We start from the raw sequence: 14,742 nt of genomic DNA, 5'->3' as shown, positions 1-14,742 counted from the left end.
GCGCTTGACAGAAAAAAATAAAAAAAGGCCTGACGTCAGCCCTGGCGTTACATCCACTCGGGCTCTCGGGCTGGCAATTCTTCGCAGGCCCGGAGCTCGGGCCTCCACCTCCACTCGGGCTCATTCACGTTGGAGCCGATCCACAGGGCCTCGGGCCCTTTTCTCCGGGTTGCCCCCCGAGCAATCCACCACGGTAGAGTTGCTCTAAGAAAAATTGTGCCATCATCATTTTTTTCATACTCTTTTTAAAATTTTAAAAACTAATCACACTCCTTAATAAAAAAACAAAAAATAAAATGAAATTGTTCACACACAGAATGTGTGCTTATCGGCTAGTATGAATTATTGAAGGTGATTTGACTGAAGAATTATTCAACGTAATAGTCACTGTGTATCCTTCGCTGGCTTGGTGAATGTTCCTGCCACGTAGCTGTTAGAATTGCAAGTGTACAGTATCCCTAAGGTAGTATTATGATGAAACGTTTAGTGGTTGTTCCAACAATGATTGGATTAATCTAAATTTATTATCGTGATAGTTGCAACATAAAAATAAATATAACAAGGTTTATGATGATAAAATTGGACGTGCAAAGAAACTATGCAAGTAAACATGAAAGATGAATGAATATAAATAAAATACTACGACGCCAATTTCACCTAATTAATTCCATCCGAAATCTATAGCATATTAACCCTAATTACTACACATGTTGACCATTGATTTTTCCTAAATTTTTTGATATTCTCCTTCATACTCAACCAAAAGTATCCATTACTAACCCATTATTTTCCAAGCAAAAAATTAAAAAAACCAAGAACCCATTTTGCACAACTGGAAATTCGCAAAAGAAACTGCATAAATCATGTTATTCTATTTATGGCACTCATTACTAGAAACTATATATTAATAAGACAAGCATTAAGAACAGATTCGAACACTCAATGGTAAATAATAATAATAAGAGAGAATTGTTATTAGCACTTCAAAAATTTCATTTTACATTCCAAACTTTCTATATTTGGAAAAAAAAAAAAACATTTGTGAAGAGCGTAGAATGAAATTTTTAGAGTGCCAATAATACTTCCTTAATAAGAAATTAATATAACTATAAACTTCGATGGCTAAGCTACGTCTTAGACCTAGCAAAGAAAATTTAGTTCATAATATTAAAGTCCAAAATAATTGAATTTAAAAGCATAGAAAGAAATAACCGAAACTCCATCTCGGCTCACTTCCATGGCAAAGCTTGAACCTCCAATCTTCCTCCTTGCTCTTTGGGTTTTCTCTCCCTCTCCGTATGTGCGTGCAGGTGCTGAGAGAGTCTCTCAATCCTTATACCGTGACCTGAGTCTTGAGTTATACATGCTTCTTCTCTTTCTTTTCCTTATTCCTCACATAAAAAGGAGCAGAAGCCCCAAAAATAAAGCCCAACACTTATGAGAACAGGTTTTTTTTTTTTTTTTTTTTTTTTTTTTTTTTTTTTAACACCCTAAATCTTATGAATACACTCTTTTTTTTTCTTTTCGAATTCTCGTTGAACTTCCTATTTTACCTTTATTTAAAATTGAAAAAAAGAAGAAGAAAGAAAGAAACAAACCCAACACCCACCAATGTGCATGTGACCTTTTACCACAGTAGTGGAAAAGTGTTGGTATTTGCATGACGACGGGAGTTCGAGCCTCACCGGTAACTAATCTAACACCTAATTTAATAAAATCTATCATTTGAATAAAAAATAATAAAAAAACCCCACCAGTGCACCACCCTATTCCCCTCTAGACAGCCAAACATGCGCTACCATTAATGAAATTTCATTGCTCTTGACAACTTTATATTCCCAAATATATGCTAACTCTATAATCACAATTAAGGAATGCTTCTATGCAAGAAGCACTTTTCCATATGTTTTTCCTACCCATAGTCATTAAGTAGACAACCTTGATTCTAGCGTTTGAAATTGCAGTTTCTATAAGTTACTAACCTCACCGCACGAGCATGACATTTTTTCATCACGGACGTTACGCGTCCCTAAAGATGTGTTACTTTGGTTATGCATGTGAGAATGTCATTACAATTTCTTATTATTTTCTTTTCTTCAATCATCTCCTTATGATATTTTTTTTTCTCTATGATTGTGTTACAAACTATTATTTTAACCATGCCTTCTAATTAATGCACATAGTCAAGGCTCATTGTTCTATAATTCCGGGTGTTACACCCAAAGAACTTTTACATATGTCGAAACCACGTATGCCAATTTGTAGCTATTGTTATTATTATTATTATTATTATTTTATCATTGGTGCCACATTATCAAACGTTTTTTAACACACGCACCAAAACAAATAAGTATGAAATCTGAATTTTTCCAACTATTAAGAAAGATAAAATGCACAAATATTGTCTACAAATTTAGTCTCCCTAGCATTACCCATATTGTTATCTTTGAAATTCATTTATTCAATGATGACAATAAATTCTGCAACATCATCACTACAAATAGAGTACAACTAAAATGAATTTGGACATTGTATTTTTGAAGAAAGAATTTGTAGAAAAAATGTACAAAATGCAATTACAATTATAGTACAAAATGCAGAAAAAACCTTAATTCACTCTGAAATTGGTGTAGCAAAGGAATGCGTACAATTGCAATTACAGTACAAAATGCAGAAAAAATGTATCAAGAGAAAATGGTGAAGCTCTGAATATAAAACTGAATTGATTGTCGGATCTACGTATTAGATATAAGTGATTGCAATCGTATGCAAAGACGATGAATTAAAAAAGTGTTTTTATATTTTTTTTTCTACTGGCATTAAATTCTCAAGGCCTTGTCTGATGATAAGAATGAAACCAAAGATCTTGAATCAGAATCTAGAATATTTGGAATTGAAAGTTAACTTTGTTTGCAAGGAAATGAAATCCTACCACTGAAAAGCAATTTGTAGCATTGGCTTTTAGAATTCACCCAGCTGCTCCGAAAACATTGGTTTGATATTCTTTTCTCTACGGGCACTAATTTTTAATCAAATGCTAATTGAACTTATAAATTTCTATTAGGTTTTAGACATTGGCATGTCAACGTTGTCCACATTAAAAATGTTGTTTGTCACCAATTGCAAGTAAAATTGACAATTCGCTATCAAGTGGTACTTGTTTGCAAAAGTACAAAAATTATACAGAAATTTGTTATTCCATTCACTACACACGGAAAGCAAAATTATATTTCATATACTCTTATATTTTTCTCCTCAATCCACATATAATTCAAAAACCTTTGTGTTTAATGTTTATACTTTTGTCCTCCACAATGAGAGCAGTCAAGAACTAATCTCCATCTTCCATACTTGTTTTCTCTTTGGCATAGCAGATCTCCAGTGGTCCATCCGCTTTGCATTGATCACCATGGAAAAGAGGAAATTTGTTTATTTATTTTTCAAATGAAGAAGACGTCCAACTTCTCACCCAAACATTGAAGTAAAAGCATACAAATGAAGCCATATAGAATTGTTTGAAAGTAAGATATATAGAACCCAAAACAAAAACCTGATTAAGCAGGACAACACATAGTCTTGAAATCTTATTTGGATGGACTTCATATGGCTTGCAAAAATGCTTATCGTTCCTTGTTGATCCAAACAATCAAAAAGCTTTATCTGGTTCCTGGCCAGTCAAGAAAAAAAAAAAAAACACACGGAATGAAAAGAAATGAAACAATAACAGATAAAACAATCGTGGATAACTAAGAGCCAAGTAATTGTAATTTTGCAATTCAAATCTACTACAATAAAAATCCAATCATATATCAAAATGAGCGAGATCAAAACCTTATATCTCCACATATGCTTACACTCATGTGAGAGGCCTTTTTTTAATCACGGGCACTACACGCCCCTAAAGACGACGAATGCATACAGCATATACAGTAGATGGGTATGTCTATTTTCAATCTGATTAAACTATGTCAATCATATCGCAGGTAACATGCATATATTTTGATTTCCTTTAGAAAAATCTGTGGACCAGTCAATACAAAATTCGGATGACCACATTATGGGCATGAACAATTTTCTGCAAGGTTATTTGTCCTCGTGATTGAATATGATTTACAGTTTAACTTTTCTTGTATAATTAGTGCAATTATTTTAACTGTGTAAGGTTTTTGGGTAATCATATTGCATTGCATTAGAATCAGAAGTGTGGGAGCACTTTGATCCTCTTGCCAAGTATTCATTTTGTTATCTTCAGAAGGATTTTTTATTTTTATTTTTCCCATTTAGATCTCATGTAAAACTACTCAAATGCATCCCTACAGTAAGTAACATAGGAAAGAGATAAGTTAAAAAATATGGATAGCCTAAGTTTATTAGAAAACAATCACACGACACTCGAAAAAAAAGTAGGTAAGATCATACAGAATACCATACCTTTTCTATAAGAAAAATCCACATGATAAATGCCTTAAAGTTATCCATTCATCTGCAAAGAAACAAGGGAACCCGTTATGCTCTACAATTTGTGTTCTTTCTCGCAAAACTGCCCATTGCTTTACAGTTTCATCCCATGTTTATCCTTTTGAATATTCCGTTGGAGGAGACTGGTGAGCATATGGAAAAAGATGGAGGATTTCAATCAACTGGAAACTGTAAGGTGCAAATGTAGTGGGGGTGAAACTTTTCCGAATTCTCCTCTTCCTCTTCATATTCTTCGCCATCCTCATTGTCCTCATAATCCTCATATTCATCGCTTCACTACTACAATATAAGCTATCACTGGCGAAGCAAAAAGCGACAAGAAATCCAATTTTTGTCGGAACTATGGCAAAAATCCGACATAAAACAATGTAATGTCGGATTATAATAGCGACGCTAATGCTACCGTCACGAAAGGGCTTCAATGTCGGTTTGTTCGCTTAATCCGCCACTACACAACGTCGGTTAAAAGCGACACTAATGTTGACGTCGATTTAAAGCGATGTATACTTCAACATTGTGTCAGTTTAAAGCGACGCATACTTCAACATTACGTCGGTTTAAAGCGGCGTGTACTAGTAATTCAACTATAAAATATTCAACCTACTGTCGGTTTTAACCAACATCGTGATAAAATTAAACAAATAAAATATCCCTTAACCGACGTCAGATAACAATTAAATACATAAAATATGCAAACTAGTAATGGTTTTAACCGACACCACCACCTTTGTTAATAGTAATAAAAATATTTGGAAATCTGTCTCTGCATTCGTTTTCAATTAATTGTACCTAAAAAAAATTATATAACCAAAATAATAAATTTCAATTAATTTATTCAAGAATTCAACTGAGGTCTTTGGATGTAGAATTTCTTGTTAAATGCATTCTATTTCATATAAACAAGTACAAAGCTATTAGAGAACCGGTTACAAGATGAAGATAAAAAAACTAACAATTACATATAATACTAATCAGAGCTCCATGCTTGCATATAATACTAGCAGCTGCCATTATGCGTTCCCATGCTTGCCTTTGTCGAAGACCACATATTCTGTAGCTCCATGCTGCCATATATAATACTAGTAGCTCCATGCAACCATGCTTGCCATCAGATCAGTGCTCCAATACTTTACTACTTCAACATTAGGGCTCTAATCTCTATAGATTAAATTTAGGTTTTATACCTTTCAAAAATTATGGATCTGAAATTTCCAGTGTCCTTGCTCTTCAGATCCAAAATGAAGATGCATGAATTTTTATATGGATTTTTGAACTGTTGATCTTACTGAACAAGAACATAAAAGAGGAGCTCAGTGGAGATTATAGCTTTAGTGAGTCATGCATTAGACTGCTTAGCATTCACATATTAATAGCTACATGGAAGGTTATAAATACATCAAGAGTTCCACTTATTCTTCCTACCTTTTCACCACGAAATCATCCAATTAGAATAGATTTTGTTGTTATACCTTTAAATGACGGATCTAGAACGGAGATAATTCTCTGGTGGTTTTTCCTTGAGATGCGATTTGGGGCTGTACCAGTGGTTGCATCGTCGGGTCCTTGCAAAAGAAACAACACGAGCATGAGGAGTTGAAGATTTTTTTCTTGTATGGTATATTTCAATCCGTGAACCTGAGTGCATGAATGCAAAGGAGGGTGAGAAGTTTACCTGAGTGTGTCGGCACCAAGATCGGTGCTGCTACCCTTCTGGTGATGCAATAAATCCATGGTTGCAAGGTCTTATGGGTTGATGATGGAAGATTAAGGTTTGGTTTGTAGAAAAGGAGGTTAGGGTTTGAGAAAATGTGGAGAGAGGAGCTGTAGTTTTAGGGTGTGCTTGGAAGAAGGGAGAGATAAATGAGGGAGGTGAGCCTCTTGAAATAGGGAGACTGATATCCTCTTTTTCGTTTAAAAAATGGAGGGAAAATATCCCGCCCAAAAGAGAAGGAGATGGAGGGATGAGAAATGGAGAAGTCAAGGAAAAAGAGAGAGAATAGGAATGAGAGAGAGAAGGATGAAAGAAGCTTGAGTATGGGTACAGAGAGAGACATTATGGAGACGGAAAAGAGAGGGTGAAGAAGAACCAGTTAAAAAAAAATAATAATGTGAGAGAAATGAGGCATGTGTGTCAGAGAGAGATAAAGAACCCATGTGAGGAACCGACCAAAAAGAAAGAAAATAAAAATAATGTGACACTGATGTGTGTGTAAGAGAGAGAGAGAGAGTCACGTGAAGTCTGACATTCTTTATTGGAAATCACAGCGTCGGTTTAAATTAATGTTGGTGTCGGTCTAAACCGACACTAACTTCTGACACACTTTTTAAAATTCACGTAGCGTCGGTTTAATGAAATTCGCGTTGAATTAAAAGATGATAGCGTCGCTTGAAACCGACACCAACATTTTAAGATTTTAATAAATAAAATACTTAATAAAAAACAGAAATATAATTTTATTATAAAATATCATCACATTCTAATTGAAACATAGTCTAATTAATACTTAAAATACATAAAATTAATTAATATATTTTAACTCTGATTTTGATTATTTTTTATAGCTACACTTATTGATTCTATATGAATATAATAAATGAATTCAATCTTCATTTTAAAATATTTACGCTAGTGGACACCACAAAATCTTATGTTATACTCAATGAAAGTATAAATAAACTCTAAGTGTTAGTGAATCTATCGTTTTGATGGGATACGCATATTACGAAACTAATTTCAACGATCCAACTGTCAAACTTATTTGTATATGTTTCGAGATCGCATACACCAAAAATCGCAAAAAACAAACATTCAGAGATCGTATACTCCAAAAATCGCAAAAAATAAAAATTCAGAAATCAAGTAACGGGACAAAACTTTTCGACGGTTATAAACAAAAAATCACGATTTAACGGTTATTTTAACTCCGATTTTGATTATTTTTTATAGCTACACTCCTTGATCCTATATGAATACAATGGATGAATTCGATCTTCAATTTAAAATATTTACACTAGTAGATACCGTAAAATCTTATGTTATACTTAACAAAAATATAAATAAACTCTAAGTGTTAGTGAATCTATCGTTTTGATGGGATACGCATATTAGGAAACTAATTTCAATGATCCAACCGACAGACTTGTTTGTATATGCTTCAAGATCGTATACGCCAAAAATGGAAAAAAAAAAACATTCAGATATCAAGTAAGGGGACAAAACGTTTCGACGGTTATAAACGAAAAATCACTATTTAACGGTTATTTTAACTCCAATTTTGATGATTTTTTACAGCTACACTCCTTAACCCTATATGAATACAATGAATGAATTCGATCTTCAATTTAAAATATTTACACTAGTGGATACCACAAAATCTTATGTTATATTTAATGAAAGTATAAATAAATTATAAGTGTTAGTGAATCTATCGTTTTGATGGGATAAGCATTCTACAAAACTAATTTCAACGATTCAACCATCAAACTTGTTTATATATGCTTCCAGATCACATACACCAAAAATGGCAAAAAACAAACATTCAGAGATCAAGTAACGGGACAAAACTTTTCAACGGTTATAAAAGAAAAATCACTATTTAAAGGTTTTTTTTAACTCCGATTTAGATGATTTTTTACAGCTACACTCCTTGACCCTATATGAACACAATGAATGAATTCGATCTTCAATTTAAAATATTTACACTAGTGGATACCACAAAATCTTATGTTATACCTAATGAAAGTATAAATAAATTCTAAGTGTTAGTGAATATATTGTTTTGATAGGATACACATTCTACAAAACTAATTTCAATGATCCAACCGTCAAACTTATTTATATATGCTTCGAGATCGGATACGCCAAAAATCGTAAAAAAACAAACATTCAGAGATCAAGTAACGGGACAAAACTTTTCGACAGTTATCAACGAAAAACCACAATTTAACAGTGATTTTAACTCCGATTTTGATATTTTTTATAGCTGCACTCCTTGACCCTATATGAATACAATGAATGAACTTGATCTTCAATTTAAAATATTTACATTAATGGATACCACAAAATCTTATGTTATACTTAATGAAAGTACGAATAAACACTTAAGTGTTAGTTAATATATTGTTTTGATGAGAAACGTATTTTACTAAACTAGTTTCAACAATCGAAGTATATTTGTATATACTTCGAGATCGCATACGCCAAAAATTGCGAAAAACAAACATTCAGAGATTACGATTTAACGGTTATTTAAAAAAAAAAAAAACTAAAAAGAAAAGTTGGAAGAACGAATAAGAAAAATGCAAGAGATGAAGACGAAAACACGGGGGAGAGTACATAAAAACCATCAATTTGTCGCTTACAACCGACGCCAGGTTTCAAAATATTTAAAAAAAACTAAAAACTATGTTGCTCAGAACCGACGCAGGCTTTAAAATATTTAAAAACAATACTTTATGTCGCTTAAAAGCGACACCCATACTTTGTGTCGCTTAAAAGCGACACTGTTCTGTTTAAAGTGACGCCAATATTTAAAATTATTAAAACATATGTCGGTTATAAGCGACATTAAATGTTTATGTCGGTTTAAAAGCGACGTAGACATTTTATGATGCTTATAAGCGATAGTAAATCCGACGTCATGTTTAGTTAGTGTCGCAACTGTCTTGTTCGCCACTATATTATATTAAACCGACACCACCTACTGACACTATAAGACCCTTTTGTAGTAGTGCTTGACCGATCATATTCCTATGCCAAAACAACAGATATCAATTGTTAAACTAATTACTCCAAAAAATAATAGAGTATCTAGATAAAATATTTACATACTAAAAGTCAATGGTTGAAGATTGGAAATTTGGTTACATCTCTATTATATCCCCGCATTCCCTTTTGAAATAAGCAATTACTAATACAGAGTACCTGAAAATCAGCACACCAAAAAAAAACTCTAATTTTGATTATGCTGAACAATTATGAATACGGAAAAAATCACACAAACAATCCCTAATTTTTATCACAGACTTAATATGTAGTGGCCTAAAACAATGCAAAATCTAATCAAGTTCCTCAAATTCAATATTAATTATACATCAAAGACACAATCTTTCTGTATCCTAAACTTAAAATACCATACAAAGACCATAAATTTTTCGAATTTCCAAGCAGCAATTCAATCTCTCAATTCGTAAACAAATTCTTTTAGAAGAGAGTGACGTGGGGTAGTAGGAGGAGGGAGGATAATTCGTGCAGAGAAGCTACATATTAAACTAAGCATTAAATTTTTTGGGTCGAAATTAGAAGAAGACCAAACTTACGCCAAAAAAAAAAAAAAATGAACGGTCTGGCCATTGAAATTGAATTACCTATCCAAGCTGTTTTGGCCCAGCATACACCATCTTCAAAATACGCACATCGGCTCCGAACTGCAAATAGATGTCCGTTACCGTACGAAATAACGAAACTTTTTTCAGATGAAGATCTTAAAACACAAAGCAATTTCATATTGTTGAATAGATTGTTAGTTTAAAACTGTAGCAATTCATAACATTCACAGCTCTTCATCAGAAATGAACAACTACAAATTAAACTAAGCAAATTAATTTTTTTTTAGAATTTAGTCGAAATCAGTAGAAGATCAAAATTATCCAAAAGAAACGAACGGTCTTGGCAGTGAAATTGAATTACCTGTCCAAGCGTTTTTTGCCTAGCGTCCACCATTTTTAAAATCTGCAAATCGGCTCTGAGCTGTAATACCTTGTCGAAACTAAACAAAAACTGAGCAAAATGAATAGGAAATTTAAGACAATGAAAGTGGACGAAGAAGAAGCATAAAACAGACGATGTGAGCTTTTTCTATGAATAGTGGGGATTGAGTAAGCTGTTGTGGCCTCTTGAACATGCGGTTGGTTGTAGTTTCCATTGTAGCAACTGCTTGTAGAATGTCTTTCATCTGAAGGGTCACAATTTGTTTGAATGGGGGATGTGTTTCATCTAACGGTTGTAAAAACATCTCTACATATTATATTGTGTGTATTACGATTGTTATAGTTGCGTATTACGATTTTAACCGTATTCTATTAAGATGATTTTGTGTTTTTTTTCTTTCTTAAAGTGAGGGCATTCTTGGCATTTTGAATGCTTCACCAAACCGGTCGTCACCCTTTATATATATAGATTTAGCCTTATTATAGTTGCGTATTATGATTTTAACCGTATTCTATTAAGATGATTTTGTGTTTTTTTTTTCCTGAAGTAAGGGCATTCTTAACATTTTGAATGCTTCACAAAACTGGTCTTCTCCCTTTATATATATAGATAATAACTAAATAATAGATAAAACGAGGCATAACTATGCTTAAAATATCAACCTAAAAGAAGGTTGTTGGTGTTCTCTGGATATGGGCAGTTGGGTTGGCTCGGGTCAAGCAACTTGGGGGGGGGGGGGGAGTTCCATAATTGTCGCTGGTCTTGGGTGCTCAGATCAGCTAATGGTGCGGTGTATGAGATTGCGTCGGTTGGTTTTCCGGAGATGAGTGATTCTGTTTGGGTCGATCGGCCCCATCTTCGTTGATCCATGTTTTGAACAATGATGGTTTGCCATGTCCACATTAATCTCGTTGTGGTGGTGATTGAGGTGACACTTCCACTTGGTGGAGGGGTCTTTATGTTCTATCCCTGTTCACTACTGGTTTGTCTCCTTGGTGTTTGCCTCTCTGTAGGCTTTCTTGTTGTTTTTTTGGCTTCTGTGCCTTGGCTGGGTTCCCTTGTTTCCAAAAAAAAAAAAAAAAAAAAAAAAAAAGAAAAAAAAAGAAGGGTGTTGGCTCTTTCTGGTTGGTTATTGATCTTTCTTTTTTAAGACGGTAGCACTAGCAGCGCATTAATTTAAATATGGGACCAAGACTAAATTCTCTATAACGTCACAGTCGATGGTTGGAAATACCCAGTCAATCATATATAAAAAGAAAAGGTATTTTTTCACATATTATGAATATTAAAAATTAATATACACATTGTTCTTGTATTTACCTATTTAATTTAAAGGTAAACTAACTAAAATTCCTCAAAAACTTTAGTTTTAAAGAAAAATAACAAATAAAGGTATAAGTGAATGGTACCAGGAAAGGTTAAAATATGATTTTTTTTGTTAAAAATGAACAATACCAATAGTATTTTGTTAAAACTCCCTTTATTTAATGTAAATGGATTCAAAAAGCTCATAGTACACAACCATTTGTCCTTACCTTCTTCCTATCTCTAGAAAGGATTATTTTAACTGCCTGCTTGAATTTGCCTCTAGAACAAGGTCAATAATGAGAAGCTCGAAGATAAAATCATTGAGGAACCAACAATCATGACGGAATAGCTTTATCGATCTTGTTTCAGAGGCAACTTCAAGAAGAAAATACATTAAAGCAGTAAAGCCTAATATAAAACATCAGTGCTCGTTGTAGCCCGGCCTAATCTTGTATGATCGGCCGGGTGCTAGATATCTAAATGTTCCAAGATCTCATACTAATTAGCAATTAAAAGAGCATTTTAAACCGAGACATAGTGATCAAACTATCCATTGACTTCAAAATAATCCGACTTATATTAATTTTGAGCAGGATCGTTTTCGATCATTTCTGCTAAAGCGTACAATGCACTAATTTTCTAATTGTGTGTATAAAACATTAAAGAAGATTGACAAGCTAACAAGCAAATAGCTAGGTCTATATTGCAAACCAGTAGATGAACATATATTACATTGACATGCTAACAAGAAAAAGCATTACAGACATATTGTTTGCACCCTTTATTTTATGTGAATACCACTTTGCAACAGAATCCTAATTGCTTAGAGCAGTCAGCGACCGCCTGAGAGAAGTGTCGACTCAACAGAAGAAAACCCCGTCCTCGAAGAAGACCGATATGACATTGCAGAATCATCAAAATCTTCATGGGGCGCAAAGAGTAAGCCACTGGAAGAATGCGCATGAACTGACAACTCCGGCAACGGAATGTCACGATCCAAATACTGCACAACTTGGCGCATGCTTGGCCTATCTGAAGGATTTGAATGAGAGCATAACAACCCAAGCTTCAACACCAGTTCCACTTCTTCAGCTACGAATTCCGTGCTTAACTTTTGATCTCTTGCCTCAAGAATTTTGTTTTTCTTCCAACAAGAAAACACCCAGTCGACCAAAATCACATCATGAGCTGGACCTTTTAGCTCTATTGGCCTTCTTCCACAGGCAACTTCAAGCAAGAATGCCCCGAAAGCGAACACATCGGTGTGTGTTGTGGCCTGGCCTAATCTTGTATGCTCTGGAGCTAGATACCCAAGTGTTCCTACAATATGAGTAGTTTGAGGGTCTGTTCCATGATCATATAATCTTGCAAGGCCAAAATCTCCTAGCCTAGCATTCAGTTCCCCGTCTAGTAATACATTACTTGCCTTGATGTCTCTATGGACCACAACTTGCTCCCATTCTTCATGAAGATATAACAACCCTGAAGCCACACCTCTGATGACTTTAAACCTTTGGCTCCAATTAAGAGTGGCCGCTGGTTGGTCGTAGAGGTACTTGTCTAGGCTTCCGTTAGGCATGTAGTCATAGACCAGAAGAAGCTCTCCTTTTCTTCTACAATATCCCAAAAGTTGTACTAAATTTCTGTGACGGAGGCGGCCAATGCTCACAACTTCTGCCACAAACTCCTTCATCCCTTGCCTTGATTCATGTGAGACCTTCTTCACTGCGACCTCAGTTTTAGAGGCAGGTAATATGCCTCTATAAACCTTACCAAATCCCCCCCCTCCCAAAAGTTCCTTTTCCTTGAACCCTTTTGTAGCAACATATAATTCTTTATATTTAAACCTTTGAGGTCCATACTCAAGCTCCCAATCTTCAAGCAGCTCTGCAAACTTCCTCTTCCATCTTATGGCATAAATAATGCCAACAATTACTAGCAAAACCAAACTCACAGACATCACAGGCACACCGATGGTTAAAAGTTTAGATACTTGTTTACATCCTATCTGAGGCAGGTGGGGAAGGTGTGAGTGAACAAGTTCTTGAGCTTGCCCATTCATTTTAAAGCTCCAGCCCAAAACATAATGAGACGTTGGAAAAGAACCGGTGGAGGATGAGAAGCCAACGTACATGGTTTTTTGTAGGATTGGGGAAAGGTCATGGTTCAGAGATAAAAGTGGAGCATGGGGTTTACCAGCACCGACTGGAGCCAACGTGACATTGATTTGCTTCTTGGTACCATCATATTCCACCCAAACTTGCATTGCTTGACCACTGGTGAGGTTCAAGTTCCGAAACCCACGATTGTTTTCAGCATAGTATCCTGCGGTAGAAGATTTCACAGAGTTCAAACTATTAATGTCAATTCCTACATGGTTGTTATCGATGTCATTGAAATCGATGTCATTGAACTTGATCTCCTTTGTAGTGTCTAGCTCTACAGCAAAAATATGATTGGTGACATTGCCATTGTTGGTTGAATTGAAAAGGCCTAGGAAAGGGCCGTTTCCAGCTTGGGGAATCCCTATTTTTGGAGCAATGACGAAGGCCATTCCATGACCAGTTGTAAGCAAGGGTCTGATAGCGAACACAAATGTTGTAGAAAATGAGAAAGCATTGGTATCAGAATATGAATTCTTGAAGGTGACTGGGTTAGGGTAGAAGGCATGGCCCCTTATCTCTTGAGAGTCATTTGTAACCATCAAAAGACCGTTGGGTGTGAACTGGGCTACACCGTCTAAGCGAAGATTTTCTGACTTGAAACCCTTGTAGATGAAGCTAACATTTTGAGCTGCTGCTAGGGTTGCTTGTATGAGTATTACAAGCTTGAAAAACATGGCTGCCATTTCTAGTTCTCTCCAAAACCTCTGGGAACTTTGTTATAAGCAATGAAGCTTAGCTGAGCTGTCCCTTCATTGCCTCACTAATTGAATGTGTTGTCTTTGTGTAGCAGAATAAAATAGTAATCCAGACTATTCAGTGACTGCCACCGTTAGCAACTTCTTGTTGAAATATCTCACATCGACCGTATCTCTAAGAAAAAAAAAGTTTAAATATTCCAACCTCACTCCAACTAATACCGAGATCTTTTGTGATAAAACTTTACACCTGAAAAATTGTGCAGGTGGTAATTACTAAGTTGGGGACAATATCGGTGTTGTTGGAAGTGGGCCCTTGGCCTGTCTCTCTGATAATTTTACATGGTATCAGAGCCTGGAAGTGGGATCGTACTACCACGTGATG

General features: G+C 34.9%; 2 long non-coding RNA genes and 1 pseudogene across 3 annotated transcripts; all 3 read right to left on the bottom strand.

Moving 5' to 3' along the window:
• Positions 1–3,201: 3,201 nt before the first annotated feature.
• LOC148692270 (uncharacterized) lies at positions 3,202–10,335 on the bottom strand. Its single transcript, XR_015954560.1, has 4 exons — positions 10,169–10,335; positions 9,847–9,906; positions 4,432–4,750; positions 3,202–3,667 (listed from the first exon to the last, which is right to left on the bottom strand). It is a non-coding gene; the product is annotated as an uncharacterized LOC148692270 (long non-coding RNA).
• LOC148692271 (uncharacterized) lies at positions 5,335–6,604 on the bottom strand. Its single transcript, XR_015954342.1, has 2 exons — positions 6,152–6,604; positions 5,335–6,041 (listed from the first exon to the last, which is right to left on the bottom strand). It is a non-coding gene; the product is annotated as an uncharacterized LOC148692271 (long non-coding RNA).
• Positions 10,336–12,175: 1,840 nt separating the features above from the next.
• On the bottom strand, positions 12,176–14,426 carry LOC137746011 (L-type lectin-domain containing receptor kinase IV.1 pseudogene; annotated as a pseudogene). The gene has a single exon (XR_015953835.1). The product of XR_015953835.1 is annotated as an L-type lectin-domain containing receptor kinase IV.1 pseudogene (transcript).
• Between the last annotated feature and the right edge of the window lie 316 nt (positions 14,427–14,742).

The sequence above is a fragment of the Pyrus communis genome, chromosome 12 (assembly GCF_041283825.1).
Source record: "Pyrus communis isolate YQ-2024b chromosome 12, ASM4128382v1, whole genome shotgun sequence".
Taxonomy (NCBI): Eukaryota; Viridiplantae; Streptophyta; class Magnoliopsida; order Rosales; family Rosaceae; genus Pyrus; species Pyrus communis.
The sequence above is the reverse complement of the archived record's forward strand: the minus strand, read 5'-3'. Positions and strand labels throughout refer to the sequence as shown.